Here is a 22,040-nt window from a genome sequence, read left to right as displayed (position 1 = left end):
TTTGGCGTACTGGTAAAATTGGCGGTAACTCAGTTACCACCAATTTTACCACTTACTGCCTAACTCATAATGAGGCTGATTTCTCTTTTGATCCACTGCAGAAAAAATCCCTGCATTGCAGCTTTAAGCAACTGCTCACATCAAGCAGCAAATATGTGCATTCAAAATGTTTCTTTTCAGGACCAATTTGAACAAAGTAAAAAAAAAAAATCATATGTCCATTTATAGCAGCACTATGTGTAACTTTTTTCGAGCAGAAAGAAAAAATAGATGCAACACAGGTGTGTGCAAATCTAATATGTTGTCAGTACATGCAAACCTGCCAGTATTACCCATTGCAATCTAAAAGTGCTTAACAAGTCTTCATTTTTTCCTATGCATACTATGACTTGTAATTCCATTCCTCCCATTATAAAACTCAGACTACAAGTCCCACAATGCAAAGAAAAAACTGGACTGGAATGGAACATTCGAAAGTGCGACATTTCTATCAAATGAAAAATATAAAACGCTGTGCGTTTAAAAATATTTCTTTTTAGGAGCATGTTCATGTAAGTAAAAAAATGCATAAGTGCATTTATAGCAGCACTCTTGTGTCTAACCTTTTCCTAAAAGAAAGAAACAGCAGATGCAAAACATTTCGACAATAATTTTCAGTGGCACTTGATGTGTGGAAGTGTAATATGTTGGCAGTACATGCATACTTGCAAACATAACCCATTCCAATCTTTAGGTTGATATCCAGTCCTGTTTTTTCTGTGCAATCTGGAACTTGTTGTCCACGTTTTGTAATGGGAAAAGTGGAACTACAGGTCTCGAAATGCAAAGAAATAAACTAGGACTACATAAGCACCTACAGATTAAAATAGATTTTGTTGGCAAGTATGCATGTACTGCCAACCTATTAAATTACACACACCAAGTGCAACACATCCTTTCTATCTGCTTTTATTTTCCTTTACAAATAGGTTGCACACAGTGTTCCTAGAAAAGCACATATGGTTGTTCAGAGAGTTCAGAGAGGAATTGCCATAGCATTTCAGTGCTGGACTGCCCATGTGGGTTAGACAAAGACGGATATGCAAATGTATATTCCCATCTATGAAAGTTACAGTGAGCAAAAAGCGTGTGCTGCAAACTCTCATCTCAGAACAGGTTATCATGCCATGTTTTCTGGAGAGGAGCGCCTGCTAACTTTTTTGAATATTGCAAGGAACTTGGGGTTGGTCACCCTAAGTTACCTGGGGGCAACCAGACGTGGACTCCCTGCTCACTGTGCTCAGAGAGGCACAGCTTCACCTCACCGACGAGGCCCAACAAGGCTGAAACACGTTTATGGGGTTGCTGTTGGTACTCTTGTTCAGAGAGGAATTGCCATAGCATTTCGGTGCTGGACTGCCCATGTAGGCGGGACAAAGACTGATATGCAAATGGATATTTCCCATCTGTGAAAGGTACAGTGAGCAAAAAGTGTGTGCTGCAAACTCTCATCTCAGGACAGGTTATCATGCCATGTCCTTTCTGGAGAGGAGCGCCTGCTAAGTTACCTGGGGGCAACCAGACAGACTCCCTGCTCACTGTGCTCAGAGAGGCACAGCTTCACCTCACTGATGAGGCCCAACAAGGCTGAAACACGTGTATGGGGTTGCTGTTGGTACTCTTGTTCAGAGAGGAATTGCCACAGCATTTCGGTGCTGGACTGCCCATGTGAGCGGGACAAAGACTGATATGCAAATGGATATTTCCCATCTGTGAAAGGTACAGTGATCAAAAAGCGTGTGCTGCAAACTCTCATCTCAGAACAAGTTATCATGCCATGTTCTTTCTGGAGCGGAGCGCCTGCTACCTTTTTTGAAATGTTTGCAAGGAACTTGGGGTTGGTCACCCTAAGTTACCTAGGGGCAACCAGACGTGGACTCCCTGCTCACTGTGCTCAGAGAGGCACAGCTTCACCTCACCGACGAGGCCCAACAAGGATGAAACACGTTTATGGGGTTGCTGTTGGTACTCTTGTTCAGAGAGGAATTGCCATAGCATTTCGGTGCTGGACTGCCCATGTAGGCGGGACAAAGACTGATATGCAAATGGATATTTCCCATCTGTGAAAGGTACAGTGAGCAAAAAGTGTGTGCTGCAAACTCTCATCTCAGGACAGGTTATCATGCCATGTCCTTTCTGGAGAGGAGCGCCTGTAACCTTTTTTGAAATATATGCATTTTTTTACTTTCATGAACATGCTCCTAAAGTGAAACATTTGTAAACGTTAAGCATATTTCATGTTCCATTCCATGAAAATGTAACACTTTCCAACCTCAGTCATAAAATCCCTTACACAGCCACCATTGTCCGACCGCTCACACAAAGGTGAATACAGCCAAAGTATCTATATACAAAACTTCACCTTACACATAAAGTACTCTTCTTTTCCAACCTCTACTATAAAACACCCAACACTCCTGAGCAACAATCTGTCATTGCATTACCTATCGGCCACACTTTGTCTATTCTTTAAAGGCACTACAACATGTTACAAATACATTGTCCCACAAACACAGCACTTCTTTTGTTAAAAACCTACACATGAATCTTTTTCTTACACCCATTTTTGCCCTATTATTTTTAATCCCCAAAACACCACTTCTCATACTCCAATTGTTCTAACATACATAATATACTTTAGTACACCATCCATAACACATCTTTATTATCTCTTATTCCCAACAACTCCTCCTATCTTCATAAACAACAACCTCTTTTACTAAAAGTGCTTGACCATTACCATATGTAACTACTTACTTTCTTTTACAATTACAGGAAAGAAGAACATTTCCAAAGACAGCTACCACTCTTCACATCCTTATAGTATTCATATCTCTATTATTGTAACAATGTAGTGTCACTATACATTAGCCTAGAGTATTATTTCAAATCAACAAGTTATGTCACTCTTACTCATTATATTGCAACATGCATACTCCTTCTATTCCCATCCCAACACCATCAGTATAACACCTACTGTTTTTCTCAAAACATCACAATATCCCTATTTATTCGTTCACACCACACTCTCTTACTCACTTACACAAACACATCACACCTGTACACACGCTTACTCTTACAACTTTCCCAACCTCAACTATCATCCCACTACACAATCACACAACACACTATTCATCTCTTCAATTACACCCACACTCCCATGCACAATACATCCCTATACATTTCACAACTTTCAAACCCAAACTTTCTTTTTTCCAACAGACACAACCCAATGCCTACTAAAAGCAACTCTATAGAAAAGAAAAGAAAATAGAGCACACAAAAATAAAAGCAGGACATATACCATCCACCTCCAAAACTATTAATAGAAAACATTAAAACAAAATATTTAGTAACCTCACTCAAAAAAACTAAACCAGCCATGACTAAAAAAGGTGAATCCCTTCTTGCAAAAACTAACAGTAAAAAAAGATATACAAAGAAAAGCAGGCCTAATAATGAACCAAACACTATATGTACCAGTCTTAACATGACGACTATAAAGCAATCCAAAGAATTATTTTTAAAAAAACCTTCTTAAAGTTCTTCACAATCTTATCACAAAAGCTTAAAAGTCACGATCTACCCTTAAAAACTTCCACAGGAGACGAATCCTTGAAGCTCTAACTGACAGCACATTTCTACTAAAGAGAACATTGTTTATATTGATTTTAAACAGAATGAAACCACTAACTAAATGAATTAGCACATTACAAAACGTTTTTCTAAACATGCACAAAGTCAATATAGATACCCTTTCAAACTTCTGTGAAGGTGAATGGAGTAACAAAAGCAGCACAGAACCATATTTCAATTAAGAGGCTTGTAAACGGAGAGGCCACCAGGGGGCGCAGGCAACATGGGCGCCTGAGCTGAGAGCTCCGTACCCAGCCCCGGGTAATCGTTGGCAGCAAAGAAGAGTGGGGGCCCCACCCTCCTCAAGACCCCCCCACGAGATTGTCGGAACCCTCGGCCACCAGCTGGGTCCAACTCCGACCCTCGTCCGTCAAGGCATCGCCGAGTTCCGCCGCCCGAGGGATCCGCCGGCCCCTCCCCCTACACCCTGGAGTAGAGCTCGACCGTGGCCAGCGCCGGCCGCGCCAGACCCGGAGAAGGAGGGACCCGAAGCGGAGAGTGCAGAGGCCGAGGCGGAGACCGGAGGCGGGACCCGCGGCCGAGCGAGGACACAACCTGAAGCCCGGACCGGCGGTGTAGCGCGTCGGCCCGGCGCGAGAGGTGAGACCGCCCCCGGCGCACCCACGGGTCCAGAGGGGCTTCAACCGCCGTACCTGAGGACGCACGGGGCTCGACGTGGGACAGCGACCCCAGACACCCCCCATACACACGGGAGGCCGACGCGAGAGGCAGGTGCCGCTCTGGTGCCACACAGGGCGAATGGGGCCCGAAGCGGGTCCGTGGCGGCCCTAGCCCCTACTGCACCAGTGAATCCCGGAGGGCCGACGCAGGAGCGCGCCCCCCCAGTCTTGACTTTCCCCATCTGGGACAAGCGGGGCTTGAGGTGGGACTGCAGCGGCCCCAGCCCCCAATACACCAACGGACCGGGGGGCCGACGCTGGAGCGCGCCCCCCCGCCGCCCTCTCTCTCGCCCCGGCTTTGGCTCTCCCTCCTCCCCCGATGATAGAGAGAGTGCAGAAACGGGAGGTGAACCCAGATTGACTATCAAGGTGGAATCCTGGGAGGTGAGACCTACGACAAAGAGGCAGATACACGGTGAAATACAAGGGACCACGGACTATTGGTGGGAGGTCAATCAGACCGTTCCCCTCACACCCACCCCACCAGAACACAACGCCGCGAGCACACTGTGGGAAGAGAGGGCGCCGGAGGCACACCAGAGGACCCCACCGACACCGGACCCCCATTTTCTCTACTAGGCCACATTCCACACACGAAAGCTTCGGCGTGGCTGCCCCCGCCGCCCGGGATCGTCGTCGGGGGGGCATTCGTCCACCGGGCGCCTACCCGTCCCGCCTCCGGGGTTGTCAACTACATACTGCATCCTCCCATGATAAAAATTGTGGGTTGGATAGGTCACACCAACCACAGCCCACCGGAGTGCTCTTCCCATGAGCTGGAGGGAGAGCCTCGCCAAATACCAATTTGTGGCTTCTGAGGGCGAGATGGCGGCGGGGGGCACCTCTACCCCTCCCCCCGACCTGGGGGCTATACAAAACAATATCCAGATAATCCTAGAGGAGATTCGCGGGATGAGAACGGACATGGGGGCCAAATTGGCGGATCTTACCACCAAAGTCACCACCCTCGAGGATCGGATGGAGGGGGTCGAAAATAATCAGCTCACCACGGCGCTCCTCGAGACCCAAATGGAGGTCAGATTCTAGGATATGCAACGGCGGGAGGAGGAACTTCGGTTTAAAGTAGACGACATGGAAAATAGAGAAAGGAGGAATAACCTACGCATTTTTGGGCTGGCGGAATCCGAGGGCGAGACCACACAAGGTCTGGAGGGCAAAGTACTGGACATTATAAGGATTTCCCTGGGTAAGGATGCTGGAGGCGAGATCAAATTTGATAGGGTCCACCGGGCGGGCGGAGGGGGCAGGGGCCCGCGCTCGGTGCTGGCTCGATTGCATCACTACAGAGACAAAGCCAAGATCCTGGAGAAAGCGAAGAACTTAGGCAACATCCAATACGGGGACTCTAGGGTGTCCATATTTCAAGACCTTTCAGCCCTCACCCTACTAATGAGGAAGAAATGTGGCACCCTCACAAGATGGCTACAGGGGAAGGGGGTCAGATACCGCTGGGGCCACCCCTTTAGTTTATCGTTTGAATGGCAGGGAGAGAAGTACCATCTGATCTCGGAGGAGGACATCCAGATGGCCACAGACGACCTACTTGGCGACATCCCCGCTCCCTCTGGAGGTAGAGTGGGTGGCACCCAGGACCTCCCTAGGGGCCCGGTCGGTCCGGGAAAGCTCAGTGGCAAGTCCAAGGTCAAGGGTACTCGCAAATTCCAGAAAACAAGACACCCATCAACGGCCTCCGAGGACCACCCGAACTCGTGACTATACCACTCTCTCGGGGGTTGAGGATCGCTATGGAGGCTCCTGTGTTCTAAGCTCTGGCAGAGCTGGAAATTGAGGCCTGGCCTCACGGGCCAGGGCCGGGCGCCGCGTTGGCGCGAGTTTTAGCCCGCCAGGTTGAAGGGCGGGAAGCAGTTTGATGCAATGTTAATGGTTTTGTTGTGGTTTTCCCGGTGTGGGGCTGAGTTTGAACCTTGAGGTGGGAATGGGGGCCGGGGGGCTCTTTGGCTCCCGCGCTGACTACCCCCACCAAGGTAATGGTTGGGGTCGATAAAGACGGAAAAACAAGAGTTGGGGATCCCTAATATAAGAAATACCCGGGGCTGGGGTAAGAGTCCTTGGTGGTTCGTTGACCAACCCCGACACCAGTTGGGGGGCGTGGACGGACGCCTTACAATGAAAGGGAAAAGGGAATGGGGGGAGGGGGTGAGAGGGGAGGACTGGGTGGGGGTGGGGGGGTGCGGAACACTGGGGAAGGGAGGGGGGAATAGCCGAATCAAACTAGGGCTCGCAATGCGGAAACAGACTATAGGGAAACACTGCGACACAGGACAAACAGAGGGGGCATCCCCATACGACAATGGTTGAGGGCAAGATAGGCACACTTAATGTCAAGGGCCTTAACTCCCAGAACAAGAGATCCCTGACGAGTAACATGTTTCGCAAACAACAACTAATGGTACTCTTCCTCCAGGAAACCCACTATAGACAGGGCAAGGAATCACCCATAAGGGGAAGGGACATTGGATCTAATTATTGGGCATCCCACAGAAGCTCCAAGAAGGAGGGGGTAGGGATCCTCCTGAATAAAACATTCCATCTCTCCAATATTGTAACCAAGAAGGGCTTTGGGGGGCGGTTCCTGGCAATCAAGGGCACCCATGAGGGCGAACGTATCACTCTGGCCACCCTCTATGCACCCAACTCTGGCCAGATTAGGTTCCTAACCCAAATTATGGGGGTAATTGATGAATGGGCGGAGGGGGCCATGATCCTCGGGGGCGACTTCAATCTGGTAGTGGACCCCAAACTAGACTGGTGGACGGCCCGAGGGGTTGAACCCAAGGCGACATCCAAAGATAATATCTCATTCCAGGCTCTCCTGAGGGAACACTATTGGGAAGATGTTTGGCGGGCGACACACCCAGAACCGGGAGGCTATACGTTTCTCTCCCCTCCACACTATACATACACCAGAATTGACCTGCTCCTGACCTCTAAGGAACGAGGCGGGGTGGCCACGGATCCACGAGTCGAGGCGATAACCTGGTCCGATCATGAGCTCCTAGTGGCGAGCTGGTTTCTCCCCGTCTCCCCCGATCAACCCACTGGAGGTGCAATGATGTGCTTCTCAGAGACCCAGTCTTTAGGGACTTCCTGAGAGGCGAAATGGCGGCATACTTTGAAACAAATGATAATGGGGAAACAGACATGCCGACGGTGTGGGAGGCAGCAAAGGCCACCTTTCGCGGCCTCCTCATAGCGGAGGGAGCCAGATGTAAACGGGAAAGGGGGCTCATCGAAGCCAGGATACGGGCGGACCTTGGGAGCTTGCGGGGTAGGCTCAACCAGGGGGGGACGGACAGGGAATCCATCTTAGGGGAAATGAGCGAGAAACGACAGGCACTACACACGGTTCTCATAGGAGAGGTGGTTAAGAAGCTGAGATACACACGACAGAGGTACTACGAGAGGGGAGACAGGGTGGGAACGCTGCTAGCTCGCAGAGCCAGGGGATGTCGACTGGAGAGAAGGGTTGGCCCCATCAGAGGCCGGGAGGGCTCCATGCTTAATACCAAGGCAGAGGTTTGGGCTCCTTCGCAGATTATTATAAGGAACTATATACAAAACAGGGAGGAACATCAATAGAGGAGATGCGGGCTTACTTGGAGGAATACCCCCCGCCCCGCTTGACGGAGGCGGAACTACAGGAACTAGAGTCGGACATAACGGTTGACGAGGTGGAGGCGGCCATCAAGAGGCTGAGGGTGGGCAAGGCACCGGGGGAAGACGGCTATACAGCCGATTTTTACAAACAGTTCTCACCTTCGCTGGTGGAGCCCCTAGCCAAGCTCTTTAACCAAATCCGAAACGAGGAGACGCTCCCACCCTCCTTTCTCCAGGCCCTCATTACGGTTATCCCGAAGCCGGGAAGGGACCCGAGGGATTGTGGCTCCTACAGACCCATCTCCCTCTTAAATCTTGACGCCAAGATATTCACTAGAATCCTGGCGTCTCGCCTAGAGAAGAGCCTCCCACGATTGGTTCACCCTGACCAGGCGGGTTTCATACTTAACAGACAAGCCTCGGACAGCATGCGTAAAACTCTCCATGTGCTTTACTCAAGGGAGATCCGGGACGAGGGAGCTCTGCTCCTGTCCCTAGACGCGGAGAAGGCCTTCGATAGGGTGAGCTGGGAATTCATGGGAGAGGTCTTGTCTGCGGTGGGGATGGGCCAGAGGTGGCTGGGCTGGATGGCGGCACTGTACTCCTCCCCAACAGCCAGGGTGGTGGCTAACGGGACAAAGTCAGAGCCTTTCCCCCTGGGGCGAGGTACAAGATAGGGATGCCCACTATCCCCCCTGATATACGCCTTGGTTATGGAACCCTGGGCACTATCGGTACGCAACAATGAAACCATCACAGGGGTTCGGTTGGGCGACTCCCATTGCAAGATTAGTCTGTTCGCAGATGACGTTCTCCTGTACGTTACAAAACCATCGCAGACGATCCCTCATTTACTACAGGCCCTGACGCGCTATGGTAACCTCTCCGGGTACAAGGTCAACTTAGACAAGTCTGTGGCATTCGTGGGGGGTCAGTTGCCAGAATCGGAGATACAATATGTAGATAGCCTCCCCTTCCAACTGCAGAGGGAGGGGTTCCGGTACCTGGGAATCCAAATCCCATCCATTCCGGGTGACCTCTTTGCGCGCAATTTTACCCCACTATGGACTGCTGTCAAGAGAGATATTGAGAGGTGGGCGGCGGCGGGGTTTTCATGGATGGCACGGCTCAATCTGATTAAGATGGTTATACTCCCTAAGTTCTTATTCCTCTTCCAGATGCTCCCCACCCAGGTGCCGAAGCCCTTTTTCGACTCAATGAAGCGAGTATTGCTTCGATTCCTCTGGGCGGGGAAAAAACACAGAATCTCTTACGATGTCTTGACAAGACCGAAGGAGGAGGGAGGGGTGGGGTTTCCCGATTTCGATGCATATTACAGGGCATCCCAGCTAAGGATTCTGGTTGACCATTTTAATCCTGGGACGGAGAAGCAGTGGGTGGCTCTGGACAACAGACTTCTTGCCCCAGTCACGGTCGACGAGCAGTTATGGGTCCCAAGAACATGCATTCCCAGAAGGGTACATGAACACCCAGTGTTGGGGGTTCTCTGGTCGATCTGGAAGGAGGGGAGCTACTTCAGGTGGCTTACGACCTGGCCCTCCCCGCTGAGTTGCATCTGGGTGCCACCATTCCTGGCCAAAATAGCAGAACCAGCAGCATACCAGAGTTGGTACGAGGCGGGCCTGGTTAGGGCCGGCCATCTATGGGTGGGTGGATCCTTCATGCCCCTCCCCGATCTCGAGGAGGCTCTGGGTCTGGGTAGGCTGTCGCCATTCCGCTACCTTCAGCTTAAGGGAGTCCTTTCAGAACCCTCATGGGGGGACACTCTCAGGAGGGACCTTACAGATTTTGAGAAAATGATTATTTCCACCCGGGGCTCCAGAGGGGTGATAGCTCGGTTGTACAGACTCCTCTTGTTTTCAATACCAAGGGACCCCCCTCCAGCACGAACGCAATGGGAAAGAGACCTTGGCGTGGCAATAGATGATAGGAGATGGACCAAGATGTGCATCCGAGCCCATCGCTCAACCACGTCCCTCCAATACAGACACCAAGCATTAAAGGTCCTACATAGATGGCATTATCCCCCCCAGAGAATATCTAGAATGCTCCCAGGCTATGACCCACACTGCTGGAAATGTCGAAATACCACTGGAGATTACATACATATGTGGTGGTCATGCCCTAGGGTACAGATGTATTGGGGCGAGGTCCTATCCTGGATCAGGGGAGTTGATGGGATAGATAGACCCCTTTGCCCCTGGTTACTTCTCTTTGGGATTGAGGTTGGGGACGATCAGGAGGACACCCAGGGCCACATGCTCCAGGTTATGCTCGTGGCGGCCAGGTGTTGCCTGGCCCAAAAATGGAAAAACCCAAACATGCCACAGGAAAAGGAATGGGTCACCAAGGTCCGAGCGATTTATGACATGGAATTCCTTACACACGTTCTGGATGAGTCTAAAACCAGCATCGGAGAACTCTGGCTCCCATTTTTTGAAAGATACGAGCGCAGCGCATAAAGGGCCCAGTCTTGACGGGGGACCTGGTTCTGTCCTTTGAACACTGTTGAACTGTTAAGTCGGGGACTCCAAAGGCACCCATTAACTGGGACATGTTTTTTCCCCCCAATAAGGGGGTCTTAATAGGTTGAGCCCAAGGACAAGTGCCCAAAATGTGCCCATCACCTGTGTTCTGGGACTGTGCAGTGTGTTCCAAAGTGTGCAATCAAGAGTTTATTTTGATTAAACGGCTAGGGGGGTGGGGGGGGGATAAAAGGGTTATTGGTGGGTACGCTTTCTAAAAATGTAATTTTGTTTTTTGGTGCAATGTCTGCAACAATAACCTACAAAATGTCAATAAAAACATATTTTCAAAAAAAGAGGCTTGTAAACAAGAAGAACATAAAACAATTGCATAGACAGTGATGAGCGAGTGCATGAAGTGGTACGAGACACCATTATGGCAAAAGAAACCTTATAGAAAAAACATCCCCAACAAAATTTCAACCAAATGTTCCTTTCAACCAAACAAACCATCCAGTGTACAAATGGGCATGCAGCTCAATGTGTAATGTAAGGCAACAATCCTTCAAATGGTTACGACAATTCCTCAATCACTATGTCAAACTAAAAGACAAAAGTAGAATGAAAAATCTACAAAACACGCACCCACGGGTCCAGAGGGGCTTCAACCGCCGTACCTGAGGACGCACGGGGCTCGACGTGGGACAGCGACCCCAGACACCCCCCATACACACGGGAGGCCGACGCGAGAGGCAGGTGCCGCTCTGGTGCCACACAGGGCGAACGGGGCCCGAAGCGGGTCCGTGGCGGCCCTAGCCCCTACTGCACCAGTGAATCCCGGAGGGCCGACGCAGGAGCGCGCCCCCCCAGTCTTGACTCTCCCCATCTGGGACAAGCGGGGCTTGAGGTGGGACTGCAGCGGCCCCAGCCCCCAATACACCAACGGACCAGGGGGCCGACGCTGGAGCGCGCCCCCCCGCCGCCCTCTCTCTCGCCCCGGCTTTGGCTCTCCCCCCTCCCCCGATGATAGAGAGAGTGCAGAAACGGGAGGTGAACCCAGATTGACTATCAAGGTGGAATCCTGGGAGGTGAGACCTACGACAAAGAGGCAGATACACGGTGAAATACAAGGGACCACGGACTATTGGTGGGAGGTCAATCAGACCGTTCCCCTCACACCCACCCCACCAGAACACAACGCCGCGAGCACACTGTGGGAAGAGAGGGCGCCGGAGGCACACCAGAGGACCCCACCGACACCGGACCCCCATTTTCTCTACTAGGCCACATTCCACACACGAAAGCTTCGGCGTGGCTGCCCCCGCCGCCCGGGATCGTCGTCGGGGGGGCATTCGTCCACCGGGCGCCTGCCCGTCCCGCCTCCGGGGTTGTCAACTACATACTACATCCTCCCATGATAAAAATTGTGGGTTGGATAGGTCACACCAACCACAGCCCACCGGAGTGCTCTTCCCATGAGCTGGAGGGAGAGCCTCGCCAAATACCAATTTGTGGCTTCTGAGGGCGAGATGGCGGCGGGGGGCACCTCTACCCCTCCCCCCGACCTGGGGGCTATACAAAACAATATCCAGATAATCCTAGAGGAGATTCGCGGGATGAGAACGGACAGGGGGGCCAAATTGGCGGATCTTACCACCAAAGTCACCACCCTCGAGGATCGGATGGAGGGGGTCGAAAATAATCAGCTCTCCACGGCGCTCCTCGAGACCCAAATGGAGGTCAGATTCCAGGATATGCAACGGCGGGAGGAGGAACTTCGGTTTAAAGTAGACGACATGGAAAATAGAGAAAGGAGGAATAACCTACGCATTTTTGGGCTGGCGGAATCCGAGGGCGAGACCACACAAGGTCTGGAGGGCAAAGTACTGGACATTATAAGGATTGCCCTGGGTAAGGATGCTGGAGGCGAGATCAAATTTGATAGGGTCCAACGGGCGGGCGGAGGGGGCAGGGGCCCGCGCTCGGTGCTGGCTCGATTGCATCACTACAGAGACAAAGCCAAGATCCTGGAGAAAGCGAAGAACTTAGGCAACATCCAATACGGGGACTCTAGGGTGTCCATATTTCAAGACCTTTCAGCCCTCACCCTACTAATGAGGAAGAAATGTGGCACCCTCACAAGATGGCTACAGGGGAAGGGGGTCAGATACCGCTGGGGCCACCCCTTTAGTTTATCGTTTGAATGGCAGGGAGAGAAGTACCATCTGATCTCGGAGGAGGACATCCAGATGGCCACAGACGACCTACTTGGCGACATCCCCGCTCCCTCTGGAGGTAGAGTGGGTGGCACCCAGGACCTCCCTAGGGGCCCGGTCGGTCCGGGAAAGCTCAGTGGCAAGTCCAAGGTCAAGGGTACTCGCAAATTCCAGAAAACAAGACACCCATCAACGGCCTCCGAGGACCACCCGAACTCGTGACTATACCACTCTCTCGGGGGTTGAGGATCGCTATGGAGGCTCCTGTGTTCTAAGCTCTGGCAGAGCTGGAAATTGAGGCCTGGCCTCACGGGCCAGGGCCGGGCGCCGCGTTGGCGCGAGTTTTAGCCCGCCAGGTTGAAGGGCGGGAAGCAGTTTGATGCAATGTTAATGGTTTTGTTGTGGTTTTCCCGGTGTGGGGCTGAGTTTGAACCTTGAGGTGGGAATGGGGGCCGGGGGGCTCTTTGGCTCCCGCGCTGACTACCCCCACCGAGGTAATGGTTGGGGTCGATAAAGACGGAAAAACAAGAGTTGGGGATCCCTAATATAAGAAATACCCGGGGCTGGGGTAAGAGTCCTTGGTGGTTCGTTGACCAACCCCGACACCAGTTGGGGGGCGTGGACGGACGCCTTACAATGAAAGGGAAAAGGGAATGGGGGGAGGGGGTGAGAGGGGAGGACTGGGTGGGAGAGGGGGGGTGCGGAACACTGGGGAAGGGAGGGGGGAATAGCCGAATCAAACTAGGGCTCGCAATGCGGAAACAGACTATAGGGAAACACTGCGACACAGGACAAACAGAGGGGGCATCCCCATACGACAATGGTTGAGGGCAAGATAGGCACACTTAATGTCAAGGGCCTTAACTCCCAGAACAAGAGATCCCTGACGAGTAACATGTTTCGCAAACAACAACTAATGGTACTCTTCCTCCAGGAAACCCACTATAGACAGGGCAAGGAATCACCCATAAGGGGAAGGGACATTGGATCTAATTATTGGGCATCCCACAGAAGCTCCAAGAAGGAGGGGGTAGGGATCCTCCTGAATAAAACATTCCATCTCTCCAATATTGTAACCAAGAAGGGCTTTGGGGGGCGGTTCCTGGCAATCAAGGGCACCCATGAGGGCGAACGTATCACTCTGGCCACCCTCTATGCACCCAACTCTGGCCAGATTAGGTTCCTAACCCAAATTATGGGGGTAATTGATGAATGGGCGGAGGGGGCCATGATCCTCGGGGGCGACTTCAATCTGGTAGTGGACCCCAAATTAGACTGGTGGACGGCCCGAGGGGTTGAACCCAAGGCGACATCCAAAGATAATATCTCATTCCAGGCTCTCCTGAGTGCACACTATTGGGAAGATGTTTGGCGGGCGACACACCCAGAACCGGGAGGCTATACGTTTCTCTCCCCTCCACACTATACATACACCAGAATTGACCTGCTCCTGACCTCTAAGGAACGAGGCGGGGTGGCCACGGATCCACGAGTCGAGGCGATAACCTGGTCCGATCACGAGCTCCTAGTGGCGAGCTGGTTTCTCCCCGTCTCCCCCGATCAACCCACTGGAGGTGCAATGATGTGCTTCTCAGAGACCCAGTCTTTAGGGACTTCCTGAGAGGCGAAATGGCGGCATACTTTGAAACAAATGATAATGGGGAAACAGACATGCCGACGGTGTGGGAGGCAGCAAAGGCCACCTTTCACGGCCTCCTCATAGCGGAGGGAGCCAGATGTAAACGGGAAAGGGGGCTCATCGAAGCCAGGATACGGGCGGACCTTGGGAGCTTGCGGGGTAGGCTCAACCAGGGGGGGACGGACAGGGAATCCATTTTAGGGGAAATGAGCGAGAAACGACAGGCACTACACACGGTTCTCATAGGAGAGGTGGTTAAGAAGCTGAGATACACACGACAGAGGTACTACGAGAGGGGAGACAGGGTGGGAACGCTGCTAGCTCGCAGAGCCAGGGGATGTCGACTGGAGAGAAGGGTTGGCCCCATCAGAGGCCGGGAGGGCTCCATGCTTAATACCAAGGCAGAGGTTTGGGCTCCTTCGCAGATTATTATAAGGAACTATATACAAAACAGGGAGGAACATCAATAGAGGAGATGCGGGCTTACTTGGAGGAATACCCCCCACCCCGCTTGACGGAGGCGGAACTACAGGAACTAGAGTCGGACATAACGGTTGACGAGGTGGAGGCGGCCATCAAGAGGCTGAGGGTGGGCAAGGCACCGGGGGAAGACGGCTATACAGCCGATTTTTACAAACAGTTCTCACCTTCGCTGGTGGAGCCCCTAGCCAAGCTCTTTAACCAAATCCGAAACGAGGAGACGCTCCCACCCTCCTTTCTCCAGGCCCTCATTACGGTTATCCCGAAGCCGGAAGGGACCCGAGGGATTGTGGCTCCTACAGACCCATCTCCCTCTTAAATCTTGACGCCAAGATATTCACTAGAATCCTGGCGTCTCGCCTAGAGAAGAGCCTCCCACGATTGGTTCACCCTGACCAGGTGGGTTTCATACTTAACAGACAAGCCTCGGACAGCATGCGTAAAACTCTCCATGTGCTGTACTCAAGGGAGATCCGGGACGAGGGAGCTCTGCTCCTGTCCCTAGACGCGGAGAAGGCCTTCGATAGGGTGAGCTGGGAATTCATGGGAGAGGTCTTGTCTGCGGTGGGGATGGGCCAGAGGTGGCTGGGCTGGATGGCGGCACTGTACTCCTCCCCAACAGCCAGGGTGGTGGCTAACGGGACGAAGTCAGAGCCTTTCCCCCTGGGGCGAGGTACAAGATAGGGATGCCCACTATCCCCCCTGATATACGCCTTGGTTATGGAACCCTGGGCAGTATCGGTACGCAACAATGAAACCATCACAGGGGTTCGGTTGGGCGACTCCCATTGCAAGATTAGTCTGTTCGCAGATGACGTTCTCCTGTACGTTACAAAACCATCGCAGACGATCCCTCATTTACTACAGGCCCTGACGCGCTATGGTAACCTCTCCGGGTACAAGGTCAACTTAGACAAGTCTGTGGCATTCGTGGGGGGTCAGTTGCCAGAATCGGAGATACAATATGTAGATAGCCTCCCCTTCCAACTGCAGAGGGAGGGGTTCCGGTACCTGGGAATCCAAATCCCATCCATTCCGGGTGACCTCTTTGCGCGCAATTTTACCCCACTATGGACTGCTGTCAAGAGAGATATTGAGAGGTGGGCGGCGGCGGGGTTTTCATGGATGGCACGGCTCAATCTGATTAAGATGGTAATACTCCCTAAGTTCTTATTCCTCTTCCAGATGCTCCCCACCCAGGTGCCGAAGCCCTTTTTCGACTCAATGAAGCGGGTATTGCTTCGATTCCTCTGGGCGGGGAAAAAACACAGAATCTCTTACGATGTCTTGACAAGACCGAAGGAGGAGGGAGGGGTGGGGTTTCCCGATTTCGATGCATATTACAGGGCATCCCAGCTAAGGATTCTGGTTGACCATTTTAATCCTGGGACGGAGAAGCAGTGGGTGGCTCTGGACAACAGACTTCTTGCCCCAGTCATGGTCGACGAGCAGTTATGGGTCCCAAGAACATGCATTCCCAGAAGGGTACATGAACACCCAGTGTTGGGGGTTCTCTGGTCGATCTGGAAGGAGGGGAGCTACTTCAGGTGGCTTACAACCTGGCCCTCCCCGCTGAGTTGCATCTGGGTGCCACCATTCCTGGCCAAAATAGCAGAACCAGCAGCATACCAGAGTTGGTACGAGGCGGGCCTGGTTAGGGCCGGCCTTCTATGGGTGGGTGGATCCTTCATGCCCCTCCCCGATCTCGAGGAGGCTCTGGGTCTGGGTAGGCTGTCGCCATTCCGCTACCTTCAGCTTAAGGGAGTCCTTTCAGAACCCTCATGGGGGGACACTCTCAGGAGGGACCTTACAGATTTTGAGAAAATGATTATTTCCACCCGGGGCTCCAGAGGGGTGATAGCTCGGTTGTACAGACTCCTCTTGTTTTCAATACCAAGGGACCCCCCTCCAGCACGAACGCAATGGGAAAGAGACCTTGGCGTGGCAATAGATGATAGGAGATGGACCAAGATGTGCATCCGAGCCCATCGCTCAACCACGTCCCTCCAATAAAGACACCAAGCATTAAAGGTCCTACATAGATGGCATTATCCCCCCCAGAGAATATCTAGAATGCTCCCAGGCTATGACCCACACTGCTGGAAATGTCGAAATACCACTGGAGATTACATACATATGTGGTGGTCATGCCCTAGGGTACAGATGTATTGGGGCGAGGTCCTATCCTGGATCAGGGGAGTTGATGGGATAGATAGACCCCTTTGCCCCTGGTTACTTCTCTTTGGGATTGAGATTGGGGACGATCAGGAGGACACCCAGGGCCACATGCTCCAGGTTATGCTCGTGGCGGCCAGGTGTTGCCTGGCCCAAAAATGGAAAAACCCAAACATGCCACAGGAAAAGGAATGGGTCACCAAAGTCCGAGCGATTTATGACATGGAATTCCTTACACACGTTCTGGATGAGTCTAAAACCAGCATCGGAGAACTCTGGCTCCCATTTTTTGAAAGATACGAGCGCAGCGCATAAAGGGCCCAGTCTTGACGGGGGACCTGGTTCTGTCCTTTGAACACTGTTGAACTGTAAAGTCGGGGACTCCAAAGGCACCCATTAACTGGGACATGTTTTTTCCCCCCAATAAGGGGGTCTTAATAGGTTGAGCCCAAGGACAAGTGCCCAAAATGTGCCCATCACCTGTGTTCTGGGACTGTGCAGTGTGTTCCAAAGTGTGCAATCAAGAGTTTATTTTGATTAAACGGCTAGGGGGGTGGGGGGGATAAAAGGGTTATTGGTGGGTACGCTTTCTAAAAATGTAATTTTGTTTTTTGGTGCAATGTCTGCAACAATAACCTACAAAATGTCAATAAAAACATATTTTCAAAAAAAGAGGCTTGTAAACAAGAAGAACATAAAACAATTGCATAGACAGTGATGAGCGAGTGCATGAAGTGGTACGAGACACCATTATGGCAAAAGAAACCTTATAGAAAAAACATCCCCAACAAAATTTCAACCAAATGTTCCTTTCAACCAAACAAACCATCCAGTGTACAAATGGGCATGCAGCTCAATGTGTAATGTAAGGCAACAATCCTTCAAATGGTTACAACAATTCCTCAATCACTGTGTCAAACTAAAAGACAAAAGTAGAATGAAAAATCTACAAAACATGGACTCTTGTCCAGTGCGCAGCCACACTGGTCTGCGAGAACATTCATTAGCCTGCATTTCAGGAACTGTTTGCAAAAGCACCTTCCACCACATCAAAATGTTAGCAACACACCATTCCGATATACAGAATCTTGTGCATAGACTATACTATGCAAAAAGTCCTACTCTACACTGCAAAATTTAAATAACATTCTTCTACACGGAACAGTCAAAAAACTCCTTCAATAAATAGTGCACATTCAAAGTAAATACTTCGAAACTGAAGTTGACTTAAACAAATCATTAACTTCAGAAAACATTAACGGCAACGTCAAACGCACACCAACCTCCTAACAAACACATACAAAAAAGAAATAGCTCAATTTCAAAACACATCTGCTGAAATACCAGACCAAGTTGTGTCTATTGTTGGAGAACTTTTTTTTTTTAAAGTAGATATGGCCTACTAAATAGAGGACAATGAAGAATCCCAATGGTTCCAATTAGCTTTATATGTAACAGCAGAAGATAAAGACAAAATAACTGACCCATCAATCAATTGTACATACTGCAACACAAAACTTGAAAATAATCAACACCATCACGTGCTATCACTAATAACTTTGAAATATTCCCACTTACAAAGGATCTCCAACAACTCAACTTGTATGCTGATGTTCTAATCCAAACAGTACACCAATTTGAAGCTATAATACGCCTTCAGCCGACAACACCCAAATTACCTCCATCTTAGTTACTAAAGGGCTCCTTCCTAAAGTAGTATATGGCCATTAAATCTTATAGAAATGTAGAAACTCTAGGAGTACAGCAACCAATAGATCAATCTTAGATTGTACCAGTGAATGGTGTAACAAAAAAAGAAAAAAAGCATCCGGCAACAACTAATTGACTTGAACAAAGTGAGACAAGCCCTACAATATCTAAAAGAAAACAATGAATACTACAAAGATATATGCATAGACGAAAACTTAAAGAAAACCACCCATATAATTCAAGATTCACCAGCAAATGGCCAATTTGAACATGTAAATCCTGTTACTGCAGCCAACCTTTTAGACCAGTACACAGTTCACCCACTACACTCCAAATACACCATTGAAGATGCATCACAAACATATCAAATGCATCAAGCCAAAGGATACCCAATCAGCATATGGGAAAAAGTGCAGAAGCACATTCTTTTCCTGTACTCTTTCATACAAGTCATGCTCTTGTATGTTGTATGCTAAGGACCTAGGCCCACCAACATGGTTTGTTACCTTGAGCCCTTGCAGAGTACGCATGAGATGACTTGCACAACTTCTTACACACTGCAAACCAAAATAAAGATGGAATAGATATTAAAACACCAGTAGAACTCTGTTCTCGTGACCCTGTCATTGTATCAAGGTACTTTCGCCATTGCTTTATTAACATGCTGTACTTCATCTTCAATAAAACTAGTCCTCTGCTCACAGAAGTGCAGCACTAGGAGAAAAGAATATCAATCCAGAGGAGCACCACACATCCACATGCTTTTGTGGGTAAAAGATGCTCCCGAATTTGGCCATGACAGTGACACCACTGTTTTATAGTTTATTGAAAAATGCATAACCTGTGACATCCCATCAGAAACCACAGATATTGACCTATGTACACAAATCTTACGCTTCAAAAAAGTGTGACAAATACTGTCAACTTAGACATAAAAACAAAGGTAAATACTATGCTAATTGTTGCTCTAGCTTCCCTAGACCAGTTTGCAAAAAAGGATAAGTAAATAGCTTGATGTCTTCTGGTAGACTCTTAGGGAGAATTCCCTCACCTAGTGAGTCCCCCAGCAGCTTTGCTGGACTTCTGGGGTTTATTTTTTTCGACTTGGTAAGAGTGTGAGCTTTTCCCCCCTCTTACCTGTGTTTTGCCATGTGTATTTTTCTGTTTTTGTGATTGTGGACTCTGAAGTACACCACTTCAGTAGCCCCCTTCTTTTGTGTGTCACCCAGCACCCTCAGTGCTGTGGCACTGGGTTGTATTTGAGACTTCCCCCCAACTCCATTTCTGAGGCTGACTACAGTCCCCCAGAAAAGGGTAAAGTTGCCATTAACTTTACTTAGTCAATCTACCACAGATCCAGTACACCCCATCTTCCATGGAGTACTGGAAAGGGTTAATTCGTATCCCTTTTTATCTGTACCTCCTAGAGCATTGTTTTGCTCTTTTAACATTTAGACTTGGCTGGTGGCAGTGGTATCTACCCTAAGTTTTCTACCGCGATTTTATTAGATAAACGTGGTATTGTTCTTGGCTATTATATTAGCCTTGAACATAAACTCGCTTGATCAAATTGTCTTTCTTTTGGCTCCAGTTGGGTTCATTCACCATTTCTTTTTCTTAAAGTCCTTCTTGTGTTTTACTTTGCACGGCAAACTAGGTTTGCCTTCTTTGTTCACCGTCTTTTGGCGGGCTTCTGCTCAGAAGGTATTGTTTTTGGCTAGTATATTAGACTCGAACATAAACCCGCTTGACCAAATTGGGCCTCATTACACGGATGGTGGTAGGGATTTACCGGTACCCGTATTTTACCGGTACCGGTAAATACTTACCGCCTTACTACGAGGTCCCTTTGCGGGTTGGGGAATTTAACGCCTGTTTTTTGCAAGCGTTAAAAACCAAACCGCAAAGGGACCGAGGGAGCTAATTACGGTACCGCAATTTGCGGTACCGTAATTAGCGCCTTCCCCATTCCCATTATGCCCTATGGGGCAAAAATGGGAATGGGGAAGGGCAATGGTGGAAGGGGGAATTACCGCCCCGCCAACCTTGGAATGGGGCGGTGATTCCCCTTTCCGCCAAGGCGGTGCCGGTATTTTACCGGCATGAACCATGGCGCTCACAGCGCCATGGTTCTCCGCCATCCGTGTAATGAGGCCCATTGTCTTTCTTTTGGCTCCAGTTGGGTTTATTCGCCATTTCTTTTTGTTAAAGTCCCTCTTTTGTTTTACTTTGAGCTGCCAACTAGGTTTGCCTTCTTTGTTCAACGTCTTTTGGCAGGCTTCTGCCCATCTTCCAAAGCCAGAGGATCCTCTTCCTTGGTCGAAATCGCTGCACACTGCTGTAGTGGTCCGGATAGCCATTTGAAGAGCCTCTCCTGTTTTCAAGGAGTGCACCTTTTATTCATAGTCACTGCTGCCGGCTTCATCCCTGTGTGGTGCAAACCCCCTTCAGACATCCTCCTTCACAACGAAGCTCCAGGAATCGTGGGTCTGTGGGAAACCAACAGGAACAACTGCCAGGGCACCAGCTGCACCATTGGAATAAGGTACTGTGTTCTGCTTGAGGAAACTGGGTGAACCCCTTTTCTTCATCTCCAAGGCTTGCCCTTGTCTTCCCTCCTTCTTATAACTTTTGCTTCCGAACATTGACAATATCGAAATACTTTTGGCCACATTGAATCGTGAACTGTCTGACTGTGTGATCTTCGGCAACAGGCCGCCGGTGTCACTTGACCCTGGCTCTGGCCCTTTGACTCTTGAACTCCTGTCTCTGAGTGTTTCTCGATTCTGTCTTCCTAACCAAAATATTGCTTGTGATTTTTGCCTCCAACTCCCTCTGGGTATCTCAGGTGCTAAGTGTGTGTTTTGCCCTGGTAGCATTTAATGTCACAGATACGCGTTTAATTAATCAAAAAGTGATTGCAATCGTATTTGCGGTAACGTGTTTTGTTCTTAACACCGGTTCATCCAAATACAGGGTACTTACCTTGAGACATACTGTACAAAGTGAATTGGTTAATTGTAGTATATTTGACATGTGGTTTGTGTTTAAGTTTAATAGAAGTGTTGTGTTTATAACAAATGGTTTAAACATAAATGTACTTATATTTTTCTACCTGAAACCTTGAGTCAGTGTTTGCTTGAGTCACAGTAATTGTGGTCCCTTTGTGTAATCTCTGCTACTGCTCATATACTCTTGAGATAAGCCTGGCTGCTCCGCCACTGCTACCACTCTGACATAGTAGTACAGGCTTGTACCAAAGGTAAAACTTGTATTGCCACCTGTAGTCTTAATTGTGTGTAGCGGCCCCTAAGGGCACTGCACAGGATTCTGCCTAACA

The sequence above is a fragment of the Ambystoma mexicanum genome, chromosome 7q (assembly GCF_040938575.1).
Source record: "Ambystoma mexicanum isolate Mex_15411 chromosome 7q, UKY_AmexF1_1, whole genome shotgun sequence".
Classification (NCBI taxonomy): Eukaryota; Metazoa; Chordata; class Amphibia; order Caudata; family Ambystomatidae; genus Ambystoma; species Ambystoma mexicanum.
This window is presented reverse-complemented; position numbering follows the sequence as displayed.